The sequence below is a fragment of the Calypte anna genome, chromosome 11 (genome assembly GCF_003957555.1).
Source record: "Calypte anna isolate BGI_N300 chromosome 11, bCalAnn1_v1.p, whole genome shotgun sequence".
NCBI lineage: Eukaryota > Metazoa > Chordata > Aves > Apodiformes > Trochilidae > Calypte > Calypte anna.
In genome coordinates this window covers 3,035,343-3,048,591 of record NC_044257.1, presented here as the reverse complement: position 1 = coordinate 3,048,591, position 13,249 = coordinate 3,035,343, and the positions used below count along the sequence as shown (strand labels likewise).

Below are 13,249 nucleotides of genomic sequence, written 5' to 3'. Positions count from 1 at the left end.
TAACTCTTGTTTTTGCTGATCACTGCAGCTGTGAGGAATCTTTTTGCTGACATGCATAAGTTTTTTTTACTGAAATGAGACTGCCCTTGATAGACAGCTTTGATACAAAACCAGGACATGGTGACCTTTAACGAGGTACGCCTCATTGTCTCACCAAAAATATACATTCTGATAAGGGCTCCCACGTTGGCCACGTAACAAAGGAGGTAATGAAGGTTAATGTGCAGCTAGCAAAATACTACCACTGTATTACAGGGTGGCTCTCCTTTAAGAAAAGGGAAAGAGGAACCATCAGCCAAGATCCCCTCCCTTCCACTGAGGACAGCAGCTGACCTGTCATTTGTTCAGCTTGGGCTGAACCTGCAAGCCAGTTAATGACCAGTATGAAACACCGAACTCCTCAAAGTGTACTCTGTTTTGCTATACAGTACCTGTATAGTACCTGTACAGTACTTTTCTTGCCTCTGTCTTCCATAGTTGCCTTGACTGCATAAAAAGCTCTTGTTTAAACATAGCTTTACAGATTTGCTCTGGCTATTTACATATACCAGGCGCAGAACTCCTATTTCTGAAGACAATAACTTGCCCTTGGGGTAAGAGTCAAGACTGCCCTACACAGGCAAACAGCATGAAAGCTGTCAGGGAGTTAAGCATCAACAGAGCAAAGGTTGTAAGTCCCAGTAATGCCTCTTCCTTGCAATGTATATATTTAGCCACCTTTAAGTCCAGACATTTAAGTGGGGAAGACTTTAAGAGTTGTCTAGTACATGACTTTCTTGTTTCTGGTGACAGAAGAGTCATTTCCCTGCCATACATACAGTTAGCAGACAGGAAGCCCTTCCAACAAATGCTGTTCCCAAGGTACAGATATAATCTGTTCAACCAAGTCTTTTCTGCACACATGTAAACACACTATCTTAAGTTCTATAAAAAACAGAATAAACCTTTGATCAAATATAACTTGTAGCATTCACTTTTTCTATAGCACAATGTCTGTTTATCATGTAAAAATATATGGAAAAGAAGTTATTACATCAATTATTCACTTAATGAAGTTTCGGTGATGGCACTTAGCCCTCACTATACACATCTGTGACACAGCTGCACACAGGATGTCCACATTTGGACAAATACTGAATAAGTCTATTAACATTAAATGAGGGAAAGACCTATAACCAGCTCACAAACATATATTCAGTTACAGTGCCTCAGAAACTTTTCAAAATCTCCTGACATACAAATCCCAGACAAATGTACCTCAGTAATATTAACTTACATTTTAAACCCAGCCACTTCACAGTTAGAGAACTAAGCTAGCTAAAAGTGGAAAATAATATGCTGCTATATCCTTCGCACTTCTAATTTATATCTGCATTTCCAAGGGAAAAAATAGAAGCAAGCTCACAAGAAGGGACTTTGTGGTAGACAGGTTTGATTTAGACAGAGGTGGGGTTGGAAGCACATGAAGCAGCTGCAAAGAGAGGAACATCAGGTGAAATTTATACAATAAGCCCCAGGTAAAGTCAGTAATAGTTTATTAATGCAATTTATCTTATTTTTTTATGCTGACGCAGAGGTGGAAATCTCTCAAAAAGAGAAAAGCAACATCAAAACACATGCCTACCTAGAAACCCACAGAAGTGTGCTCTTCAGCCCTGAGTCACACATTCTTACATGTCCCTGAAAAAACCCATGAACAATGGAAATCGCTACCAAACACCAGTAAGCCAAGGCAGGCTTCCCTGAGGGTAAAGCTCAATAAACCTAGACACTTCGGTCCCCCGCAGCAGCTAGCAGAGCAGTTACAATTCCACGCACCATCCACCAAAAAAACATCTTGCCATAACCCGACCTGAGCACCGACTCCTATGCCTGCCTGCTGCCAAACTAAATAAAACACGTGGCTCCCGATAAATCACCCTCAAATCGCGATGTGCACGATATGACGGGCGGAGGCCGTCGGAAAGGGCATGAGGAAAACCAGACCACCCCTCAGGGTTCACGCGCAGAAGGGAGAATTGGGGATCATTTTGCCCTTCGGTGGGGCGACCGCTTCCCTCCCACGGCTCTCAGGGCTGCTCAGGTACTGCCGCTGAGGCACCCACTAAAAAAAAAATATATATATATATATTAAAAATAATAAATATATAAATAAATACACTGTGCTTGTCGCACTGCCACCCCGCACACCTGCAACCGCTCCGGGGCGCCGACGTCGCTAGCCCCGGATGCTGAGAGGGAGGGGACGGCGCGGAGAGATACCAGAGACCGCACAGCCCGCCGGCAGCCCCTGCACCCAGACGGGCTGCCCGCCTCCCCGGCGGCTTCCTCAGGGCTGGCGGGAGAGCACGCCTCAGGGGCTCCCGCGGAACCTCCCCGCCCGCCGGCCGCCCGCGTTACCTCCCTTCCTGCCGGCCGCGCCGCTGCCTGTCGCGGGGATGCTTGCTCGTTGCCACACGTGATGGCGGCTGCTCCGCCCCGGCCTGCCGCCGTCGTCGCTTCCCCTTACTGGCAGGAAACTCTGATGTTCTTCTTCCCGCTTCTGCCTAAAGGAGACGCCGTGGGGTCCGCCCGAACCCGCTGATTCACCTCATCCAGGCAGCGCGAAATGGGAGACCGCTTCCTCCCTCCAGCGGGTCAAGAACCATCCTTCCCCTTTTCCCCAGGCACAAGATGGAGAAGAGGCTTAGAGCTGACGGTACGAAAACGACGCCTTTTCCCAGCCCGCGGAGGAGCCGAGGGCCTTCAGCTTGCCCCCGAGCCCGCCACAGCTGAAGGTGGGCACTGCCTCGGCCCGAGGTCGCTAAGAAGAAGGGGGGGCCATGGAGCTCCCTTGAAACCCTAGGGGATGACATGGCACCAAGCTACACGCACATGAGCTCCCCTCGAAAATGAGGGGCGTAAGAGGGTCGAAGCCCTCAAATCCGGTGATTGTGGGGGATGTGACTGGGTGGTAAGCGCCAGTCATAGGGAATATGGAAATAAAAAGGGAACCCTTAGAATACTACAGTGAGAGTATTCCTGCCCTCAAGAGGGGCACACCCACACCCAAACACTGAGTCCAGTAAAATGCATCAAATGGGTCTCACAAAATCGTGGTTAAAGGTGCCCAGTGGTATATGAAAATAGTAGTGAGTAAGCAATTTGCTGTTCAGCTGACGTATTTGGGGTAGTGTGAAGAAGGCTTTCTTGTTTGCTTTCCTCTACCAGGCTAATAGTTTTAGCATGTCTAAGCTGGTGAACTACAGGCTACAGCTGCCTTTTAATGTTCTTTTCCTGCCTTTTTTGCTGTTCCCTGCTAGGCAAAGAGAAAGCCAGTGTCTGGAAAGACAACAGGGTTCAAGAGATGTGATCGTCTCTGTCTTGCTCAAAACAATCTAATTATCCTTCATCTGGTCCATGATTATTATCTACAGTCTCAAACAGATGAGTCCTAAATGGATTGCTCAATAGAATATACCAGGGTAAAAAAAACCCCAAAATGTTACAGGCAAATAAAAATGACAAGGCTGTAAAAGAACAGAAAAGGGCAAACTGCACTGTCATACCCATAAACATGGCAGGAAATGTGATGATGAAGTCCAGTTACATTGACTTGAGGCTTACTTTTCTAATTTCCATGCTGCTTCCTCTCTCAAAACTTGATTGTTTTATCAGGAAGGTTTTTTGCTGTTTTTTTTACTTTCACTGTCACACAGATAACCAGCCTACAAAGTGGGTGCAGCCCTTCTCTTTATCTCCAAGATATTCCTTACATTGTGTTTGGACAACAATGAGTCTTTTGTTGGAAGTTGGCTTTTTAAGTGCATGTAGATGAGAGAACTGCATTTTAGACCTCATTTCCAAAGCATACAGCACCACAGCAAAACAAACTACCATTCACAGATCATAATGTAAAGGCACCTTATCATTTCAAGTCTTTAATTATCTTTGTTTCAACTGTTGTTTGGGTTTGGCACATTTAGGTCTTGTGCATGAAGAGGTAACTTCACTAAATCTATTACCTTCTGAAACTATTGACAGTGTTGAAAAGCAGCCAGCAAAACCAGTCTGCCGCCTTCTGGGAGCTTAACAGCCCTGACACATGGCTGCCTTGTTTTTAAGCTACTTATACACAACTGATAAAAAATTTAAAAATGTAGAAGACATTCCCTGGAATATAATTCAAGTTTGTGCAGTAAAAAAGTGATTGATTCCCATTTTAATGTGAATAAGAAAGCATATTAATACTATTTAGTTATTGTTACAGATATTGACAGTGCTCTATTTCCTACAATATTAACACAGCATCTTTCAGGTAGAGATGGATACTTGCAATGGTTGTCTCGCAAATATCCATCTGTAGAAATTGGTATGAGAGACCCAATATTGGACATCATGATAAGGCTAAGGATGCTTTCAGGGTGTCTGCAGTGACTAGAAGCAAAATTCACAATAATAATCTAAAGAAACAGTTTTGTCCATTTTGGCAAGGTTCACAACTTTATAAATTACTTCTTCGGTTTTACCATGGAAGCCAAATTTAAGTCTTGCCTCCTTACTTTACTTATCTTCTTGCTACAGATTACCTCTACAAACTGTCTGCCTCGTTGCTGATTGTCCATAAGTTGCTACTGGTGAGTTTTTAAAGTTTTGTTTATTCAAGACTGTGCATTCTCTAAGTATTAGCAGATAAAACCTAAAAAAAAATTACTTTGTACTAGGATTTTATCTGATACCAATTTAATCAATTTAAGATCACATTTCTTTTAGTTAGTGAGAACAAAGTCAAACAGTTTGGTAAGCCTGTGAGTTTTGCCCTATTGTTTGTTTTCCTTTTTGTCTGACTAATATTTCCACTTAAATTCATCTCTTAGAAACTGTAATTCAACCAAAAAAACTTGAAGAATAAACAGATTAAATGCCCCTAAACAAACCAAAATTGAACTTGCGTCAGACTAAAGGAAACCAAATCCACAGGATATTCATTAAGTGGTTTTAGAACATGACAGCTGAGGTAAAAATTGATGTTAAATCTAACGGAAACCTGATCTGAATCATCAGCTTTATGGTTGTCAGGAAACTAATTCGGGTGTGCAGCATGAGTTTAAGCATATCCTTACTGCCTAAGTCCCCAAAGAATGTGTTGCTCATGCTCTTAGTTCATGGAAGAATGAGGATGTACTTGAGCTCCTTAAAGGTTGGCATTGAAGGTGTGTTGTATATATATATATATATATATATAAGTAGAACTCACTGTTAGATGGAACTTAGGCTATTACCTGTCATAGAGATGTTGCTTCCAGCTGAATATTTGAGGGTGTATGTTGATTCCTTTTGAAGTTTTTACCACACTGAGTGAGTCTTGGGACCACTTCCATGGTTCTTTTGAGATGTACATCTCAAAAAAACCCAACACCTTCAATCCTGACCTTTAAGGAGATCAAGTAACTGCCACATCAACAGTCTGGCACTTGCTGGTGGTGTCCCAGGCAGTTTCAGGTCAGTATAAACACAGGCAGTTTTTTATCCTGGTGCTCTGAAACCAGGACAACATTCTGTAGACATAGGAGTTGTTTGCAGAAATCATAAAATGATTCAGGACAGTGAATCTGTGTCTTTAGCCAGATCCCAGCAAATGTCAGTTTTTAAAAGGACTTAAAATCAGAGTTTCTTTTCAGTAGTTTTCAACCTTCATCATTTCCAACAACACAATGTCAACTCAACAGTCTTTAGAGAGAGAAACAGCAACAGTTTTAAAGGAGTGTTAAGTTCCTGTTTCTTTTCTTTGCTTAAGGCTGAGTGATTTTATTTACAGAAACAAATTACCTGATTCTTTGTCCCTTCTTTTTTACCTTTCTCTTTCCATCATACAAAACTTCTGTAGGTGGTTTAAACAGAGTATTACTTTACAAATGAGATGGACTACAAGCTCCAAAATGCTAAGCAATTAAAAAAAGGTCTAAGTTTAGACTTCTAAATTTATCTTCCTCTGCTTCTAGCTGCATGTCTCCTTGTACTCCACTCCACTGGCTTTCAGCATTTGACTGACTTTGGCACTTGCCTGACTCCCTCTGTGAAGCAGTTGTGCTCAGGAAGCTGGCAGGAAACAATAGTTTTGTGGAAGCAACTTTTTTACTCTCAGGATCACAAGTACAAATGTTGAGTAAGTTAGGAGCAGAAAGGAAGAGGAGGGAGAAGTGGAAAATGTCCCTTTAATGACTCGAAACTGTGAGATGGCTCTATCTAGAGCAGCTGCACTTATATAAATACTCTTAAGATTAACACTAGGTCTTTTATGTAAAACTTGGCTTCTCTGTACCTCAATTTTAAAACAAGAATGTAAAATACATGTACCATTTTATATTTTTCCTATCTGGAAAATTTTCACCTTTTAGGGACCCTTTCTTTTTCATTGCCTGAGCCACTCTCATAAAAGTTTGTTATATGCTTGTACATATCTTTGTTGCACATGATTACAAGCTCTTTTTTACAGTGCTGTCAATGCTGCAAAGCAGAAGTTGGAACAGAGATCTTCTGAAGTATGGACAAGTTTTTCAATGTTACCAGTAAAGCTTTCCTTTGGAGAGCAAAGAAACACCACCACCACCAAAAAAAAAAAAAAAAAAAAAAAAAAATCAGAATCTGTAAATTTCATAGGACTCCAGTCAGTATCTTGTCTTTATGCAGTATGCTTATCTTCTTTTGATCAATGTCCCAAACTTTCTGCTTTCATTTTACTTTCTTTTTTTTCTACAGTAATAAGTCGTGTTTTTCCCAATTTTGAAGGTCTATTCTTTGTAGTTCTTTTTAAACGGATTTTTAATTTAATTTTTTAGACAACTAAGTCATTCAACTTGGAAACCCTACCCTTTGTGATACAAATTGTTATCTTTGTTGAATTACTTTCATGTACCTGGCTGTTTATTAATGAGAGTGGGTGAATCACTGCCTTAATTTTCTGGGAAAACAACATAGGAGTTAGAATCAATGTTTCACCAAGACTTTAAAAGCTGCAGGCATTTTTAAAGATAAGGCTCTTCATCTGTGTCAGCTTTGAAGGCTGAGAGCAGTGATTATGTATAAAAACAAGCTAAGGAGGATTTTTGTCTGTAAGAAATAGCTTCTTAAGAGCAAATATTTTTTTCTTGCTTTGGGTATGACCAGATGATGGAATTTCTTAGTGGAAGTGTTTGTAACAGTTTCACGGTGTTTAGCTACATTTTTTGGGGATGAGACAGTTTGAAGACATCTGTTGTTTTTCTACTATTATGCGACTCTGATCCCTCTAACACAACTGCTTGGACTTTATTGAAAACAGCAAAATTCCTTTGTATAATATAATTCCACTATATTATTGTTAGTCTTTTTTTGATAGACTTTTTTCACTTGTGGTACCTGGAACACTGAAGCTTAGAAGGTTGTGGTAATGCTCAGCAGTAGTTACACTGTTAACCTATTTGCAAGTAGCTACTTACTAGAGGCTGAAGCCAATGTCATTATTTTGTTGGTGTTACCCTGCTGAGTCCAAACTTTGCAATCTAATTTCAACCAGATGTTCCCTAGCAGAAGTGCTTTGAGTTCAGCCCTCTACAATACAGCTCCATCAGTGCTGACCCCACTGATGCACTATAGTATTCTAAGGGTTCCCTTTTTATTTCTTCACTTTTTGTGCACTCCTGTTACTTTTCTCCTAATTGCTAATGTTTGCACAATATAAAGAAATATGTTCCTGTTATAGAAGGGTTTATTCCAATTTTATTTAGAGAACTTACAATAATACAATATAGTGGTTGGGTAAACAGATTCTAAAGACAGTCTTTCTTAGGCTTTCAGACTTCTGCAGTATTCTGTAGTTGTATTTGCTCCAAATTTATGCTGTCTTTAAAAGTAAAGTTTTCCAAAACATAAGCTCAAAGACCTTTCTCTATAGATACCCACACAATGTATGCAATGAATCTGGAAGAGTAACTGAAGTGAGAACAAACACTTGGGCTTCTCTGTCAGACCTCAGGCAGTATGATAAAGGAAACTAAACCTCCTGGTTATGGGTGTCACATTACTGGTTGTGGAGGTCAGGGAGATATTTTTATGTCAGTGTCACTAGCATGGGAAAACTTGGAAGACCTCAGGTTATTTTGAAAATATGGATTGCCAAGTTAATTGTTACAAGGGGTCGTCAGTGTCATCTCATGCAACAGATATTATGGTTGGAGCCCTGCAAATGTCCTTACCACATATGAGAAGGTGGATCACATAGCTTGCTCAGTGCCACACTACCTCAACAACTGTGTTTGTCCTTGTTGCACAAATTGTATTACTGAAGAGTAGCACTGGAGAAACTCATCTTTTGGGTTATTCTATGCTGGAATAACATACATTAGAGGTGCCCATAATGTTTTGCAATTAAAACAAAAGCCAAAGGCAGATTTACATTAGTACAGAGGACAGCTGCATTGCATACTTGTAAGACTTAAATCCATTATATACTGACTGAACAGTAAAACTACAGCTGTGAAATCCTGACAATTACATTTACTTTGTCCTTTCAAGATACTTTGTCCTAGAAAAAACATCTGTGATTTATTAGTCAGCTGTAAAAACAGACAAAAAATCTACATGCCCAAGTATGCCATCAAGTAACAAATCCATAGTGAACTTTTACCTCTAGTTGCCACTGTTCTCTGTAAATTGACACTATTATAGGCAGGAGAGGTCTCACCACAGTGTGTGCACCTTCTCTTGCTAGCAAAGATGAACAAAAGGAACACTGAACAAGAAATGACAGCTTTCACTGCCAGGGGCTAGTTTGGGCAGAGAAACAGAGTTGCTGTAGGATTTGGAAAAAAAAAAAAATTGGTCTCCGACCAGCTAAGAATTAATGGAAGTGCTATATTGATATAGTAAAGGAATAGCAGAAAACATTCCCTTAAAAGACATCAGAAAAAAACAAACAAAAAAAACCCCAAACCAAGAATTAAAATGCAACAGCTGACTTCAAACCCTATCATTTATCTCATGTAGAAAATGTAATCAAAGGGTATCCAGTTGTGGTTGTGAAAGAAAGAATATCAAACAGCATCTTAATCTCTCTCCTCTTGAATATTTCATTAATTCTGTACTCTAGTCAGAGATCACTGTAAAACAAATAACCCTGCAGCATTGAATATTAGCATAGAAATAAATTTAGCAGAGAGAATAGGTTTTAGCCAGAGATGCCAGACTGCATTTGAACCAGCTCTGTAGGAGTCAGAGCAGAAGGAAGGGGACAGGAACACTGGCTTGTTTTGCAGAAAGCCTTCCTGAGTTGAAATATTTGTTTGGCTTTAAACCTTTATTTCACACAGAATTTAGTAAAACCTGTCTGAGGCATGCAGTCTATGAGGAAAACAATCCAATTTCTGTGTGAGGTAATACCAATTCAGCACAAATGTTGATCATTAGTACATTTTTTTTTCCCTAGGATTCTGTTTGCATTGTAACATTGTATGTCCTAAGTTTTTTATTATGTTCTTGTGGCATCATGCAAAAAGAGGGAGGGAAACATTAACACAAAGAAAACCACATTGCAAAATAGACAAGGGGGAGAAGAAACGCTTCAGGGTAATGCAAAATTTTTCTAAATTAAAAGATTGAATGTTTTAGTGGCTCTCTTAGCAAACATTTAAAAGATTAACAGAAATCTTGCTTGAAAACAATTACCTTTTAGTGAAGATGGAAGAAATTTTCATTGTATTTGAGAGGTAACCAAGCAACATTTGGAGAAGTGAAAATGGAGAAGCACCTTCTTTTCTTTCAGAATTCACAGAAACACTGTAGAGAGAAACACTCCAGCACTCTTTAATACAGGTTTTCACTATTGAATCTTGCTGATAGCTGATTTGCTAACAGGAGCATAACTTCATAGGCAGATTTTATTGAACTAGATAGTGATTGCCTTGCAGGGTTGTTGTAAATATTCATGCTACACAACCCCCAGCAAAAAATAAATTAAATTTCTCCCTTAAATCACTTTAAACATTTGTATTTTGCATAAACAAACAGGGAAAAGTCTTAGCAAGTTACTTGTTTGTGTTGATTTTGTCAACTAAATAGCACTTGCTCAGGTAAAAATAAAGTTCGATGAATATTGCTGATTGCTCTGGGGTTGGTGACTGTCTTCATGGCAGCCTTTATATCTTTTTGAACTGCTTGAAAGCCACTCCAGAATTATAAAGCAAGTAAGAACAACAGAGGCTGATACCACAGCCTCTGTTTTGCCACTGGATGTTCACTACCTCTGCTCCAGACTGTTGTATCTGCCCTTCACCTCCTGTTTGCTAGACCAAACAAACAGCTTTATCAACATGTTCTTACATGTCAGGTTTCCTCACTTCCTATTAGCCTTTCTCTCTCCTCAGTCCATGCTTAGACCTGAACACTGTTTTCCAGCTAAAACACTGACAACATGGAATGGGAAACAATGGTTGCTTTGACACCTTGCAGACACACAAGAGAACATGGTTAGGCACTTGCAGGAAAAAAATATAATGTGCCCTTTTTGGTAAACAAAGGAAAACAAGTACAGGGTTGGTTTGCCATTCTGTTAACTAATACAAATGCTTTTCCTTGAAATCTAAATAAAGGACTTCAAAATCTAAAGAAAGTACAGACCTTGGTGGAGCACAGTTGGGTTACTTCTGAAAGGGTGAAATTCAGCTGTGTTTGTAGCTCCTATGGAGGCTGCAAGTCAGCTGTTCCAGACCAACAGGTGAAAATGGGTGTTGAAGCACTTTGGAATGTTACTACATTTCAAGGGGTGAAGAAGTTTTTATTCTCAATCACTAACTGCTGTTTAATTCAGCCTGGTTGAAGGAGTCCACCTTCTTCAACTGTTGTCTCCCTTACTTCTTTGGAAGAGAAAAACCTTGACCTTAGAGGCCAGCAAAGATGGTAGTTTGAGGATGTAGATCTGGCTAGTTTTTACTTGGGGTGTATTTTTGGCAAAGAGAGGCAGGAAATAACAAAATACAGTTCACAAACTTCTGTGCTCTGCAAGAGCTGGAAATGGGCTGCTAGTAGTTGCAGCACTGCATTTTGCTCAATTCCAACCTTACAAATATGTAGATAAGAAGCTCAGACTTTCTTCAACACTTACTGAACTTAACTCTACAGTTAATGTATTCTTGCAGCTATAAGAACTTTAACATAACACAAATAACTCATTAAATATGCTATTTGCAGACTCTGTCATCTAATTTAATTTATGGTGGATTTACCTTCAAAAGGCAGTTGTTTTATTTAAGTCAACCATGTGCTTAGTAAAGGGAATGTAGTACCAGGCAAGGAAGGGATTACTTCTCCTGATTAAGAACAAAAGCAAACTGTGCTAAGGCCATGTGAGCTCTGATACTGTATTTTTCAAAGGGGGCAGGAAAAGAATCAAAGAAAATACCATGTTTTGTATTTCCTTTCTGGGACACTAGATGTTCTTCAAAGTCAAGCCTTGTTTCTTCCCACAGATCTTAACAGTTTAATTCTCCTATCATTACTATTACTCAATGTAATTTATTCTATATTGGGTTTTTTGATACCAAGAGAACTACAGAATAGAGGCAAGGACAAGAGAAGTCCTTTGCTAATGAACTAGCTTGGATCCAAAGAAAACAGCATAAGCTTGAAGCAGTTTGATATTTCACATTAGTGATCACCACATTATGATATTTTCTTTGTTACATCTCCAATACACTGTAGGTCTTACAAGGGTTTGTATTTTTGGCAAGACAAAATGAAATTATGCTAGTTTCAGATCACTATATTCTAGCTTTCTATCAAAACTTTATACAAACAGCAGTTATTCACAGAAATTACAGGAATCACAGAATGTTAAGGGTTGGAAGGGACCTTGAGAGATCAAGTCCAAGCCCCCTGGCAGACCAGGACCACCTCATGTAGGTCACACAGGAATTTCAATTAAATAGCAGTATCCCTTCAAAATACCATAATTGAAGATTCCCAACAACTGTAATTGTCAACAAAACACAGAGTTAAAGTATTTTTATTACACAAGGGAGAGCACGATGTTTGTCTCAAGGCTTTGGCAGTAGTGTAATGATTTCTGACAATGCAAGTATCAGTATAAAAACCCAGAAATTTATGCATTGATTTCATTTGAGCAAGGTGTCAGATCTGACCGTGGATAGAGTTACTTATTAAATAACAGTTAAAGAATTCTATTCTGGCTCTTCTTAGCATGAGGTAACAATTTGCCTTTGTTTTGTAGCTGGTTACAAACTGTCTTCCTGGATTCTCTCTTAAATATTTGGGTAAGCAATAGATCTAACTCTAAGGTCACATCTTTCTACAAATACTTAAATTGGAAAGCTAAATATGAGAACAAAAATCTATTTAGAAAAACAGACAACTTGTGCTCCCGTTATTTTGATGCCAGGTCTGCAATTAACAGTCAAGACTGGGCTTAAGTCTGGCATCAAATGATATTCTGAAAAAGGCAGCTGTTTCAAGAAAAGAGCCAAAACTGTGTCTATGCCAAAAACATGACAAAAATCAGCATGCCTGCCAGCTGGCATCTTTTACAAAAGTGTAAGGTGTCCAGCAGAACAACTGAAAAGAATAATTTTTGAAAGTTGATAATTAAATTTCAACAAGATTGCCAGTTTCCCTCTTAAGTGTATAAAAATTTTCCACAGGTGCATTATTACCTGTTCCACTCTGATTATTTCATGTCTTCTAAACAAGCAAACACCCTGTGACTGCACATTCTTTTCCCCACAAGCAAAATAATTAGAGCAGAGACTGATCTAGTCTGTTGAAAGTTCTCATCTAAAGCACAGGTTGAAAAAAACCTTGCAAGTGAAGTAGATGTTTAGCTCCTTTAATATGCAAAATTATTTTGAATAGATATTGCTTTTTTTGTAAAAATGTTAGCTCAAGGAATTCTTAAAGCTTAATGAATTCATGTAAAAAGTGTTTATGGTTCCAGTGGCATGGTAGTATGCAACAGAATTAATTTGCATTTTAAATGTGCTTAGAAAGCACATCATCACTGTATTTAAAATTACAACCTGACAAACTACTGAGTTCAATAAGTAGTTTGAAATTGTGGAGAGAACAGATACAAAACAGGAAACCAGAGCATTGTGGTTTTGTTTTAAGAACTTGTGGGTTGTGTAACAAGTTGTGTTTATCCAGTGCCATGAAGCTTGATGAAATCTCAGTATGCCTTAAAAAACCCAGCATCTTACATAACACTGTTTTTCATTGCAAGTAA

General features: G+C 39.2%; 1 protein-coding gene across 11 annotated transcripts in view; it reads right to left on the bottom strand.

Moving 5' to 3' along the window:
- SLC7A6 (solute carrier family 7 member 6) overlaps window positions 1-2,478 on the bottom strand; it is a 29,737-nt gene extending 27,259 nt beyond the window's left edge. The window contains exons 1-2 of one of the 11 annotated variants that reach the window (XM_030458105.1): window positions 2,401-2,446; window positions 1,406-1,471 (exon numbers count right to left, since the gene is read on the bottom strand). The gene's annotated coding sequence lies outside the window, so the exon portion shown is untranslated. Of the gene's footprint in view, window positions 1-1,405; window positions 1,472-2,159; window positions 2,263-2,400 lie in introns of those variants that run through there. The other 10 variants (XM_030458104.1, XM_030458106.1, XM_030458103.1 and 7 more) reach the window with 10 other exon arrangements.
- Window positions 2,479-13,249: the final 10,771 nt, after the last annotated feature.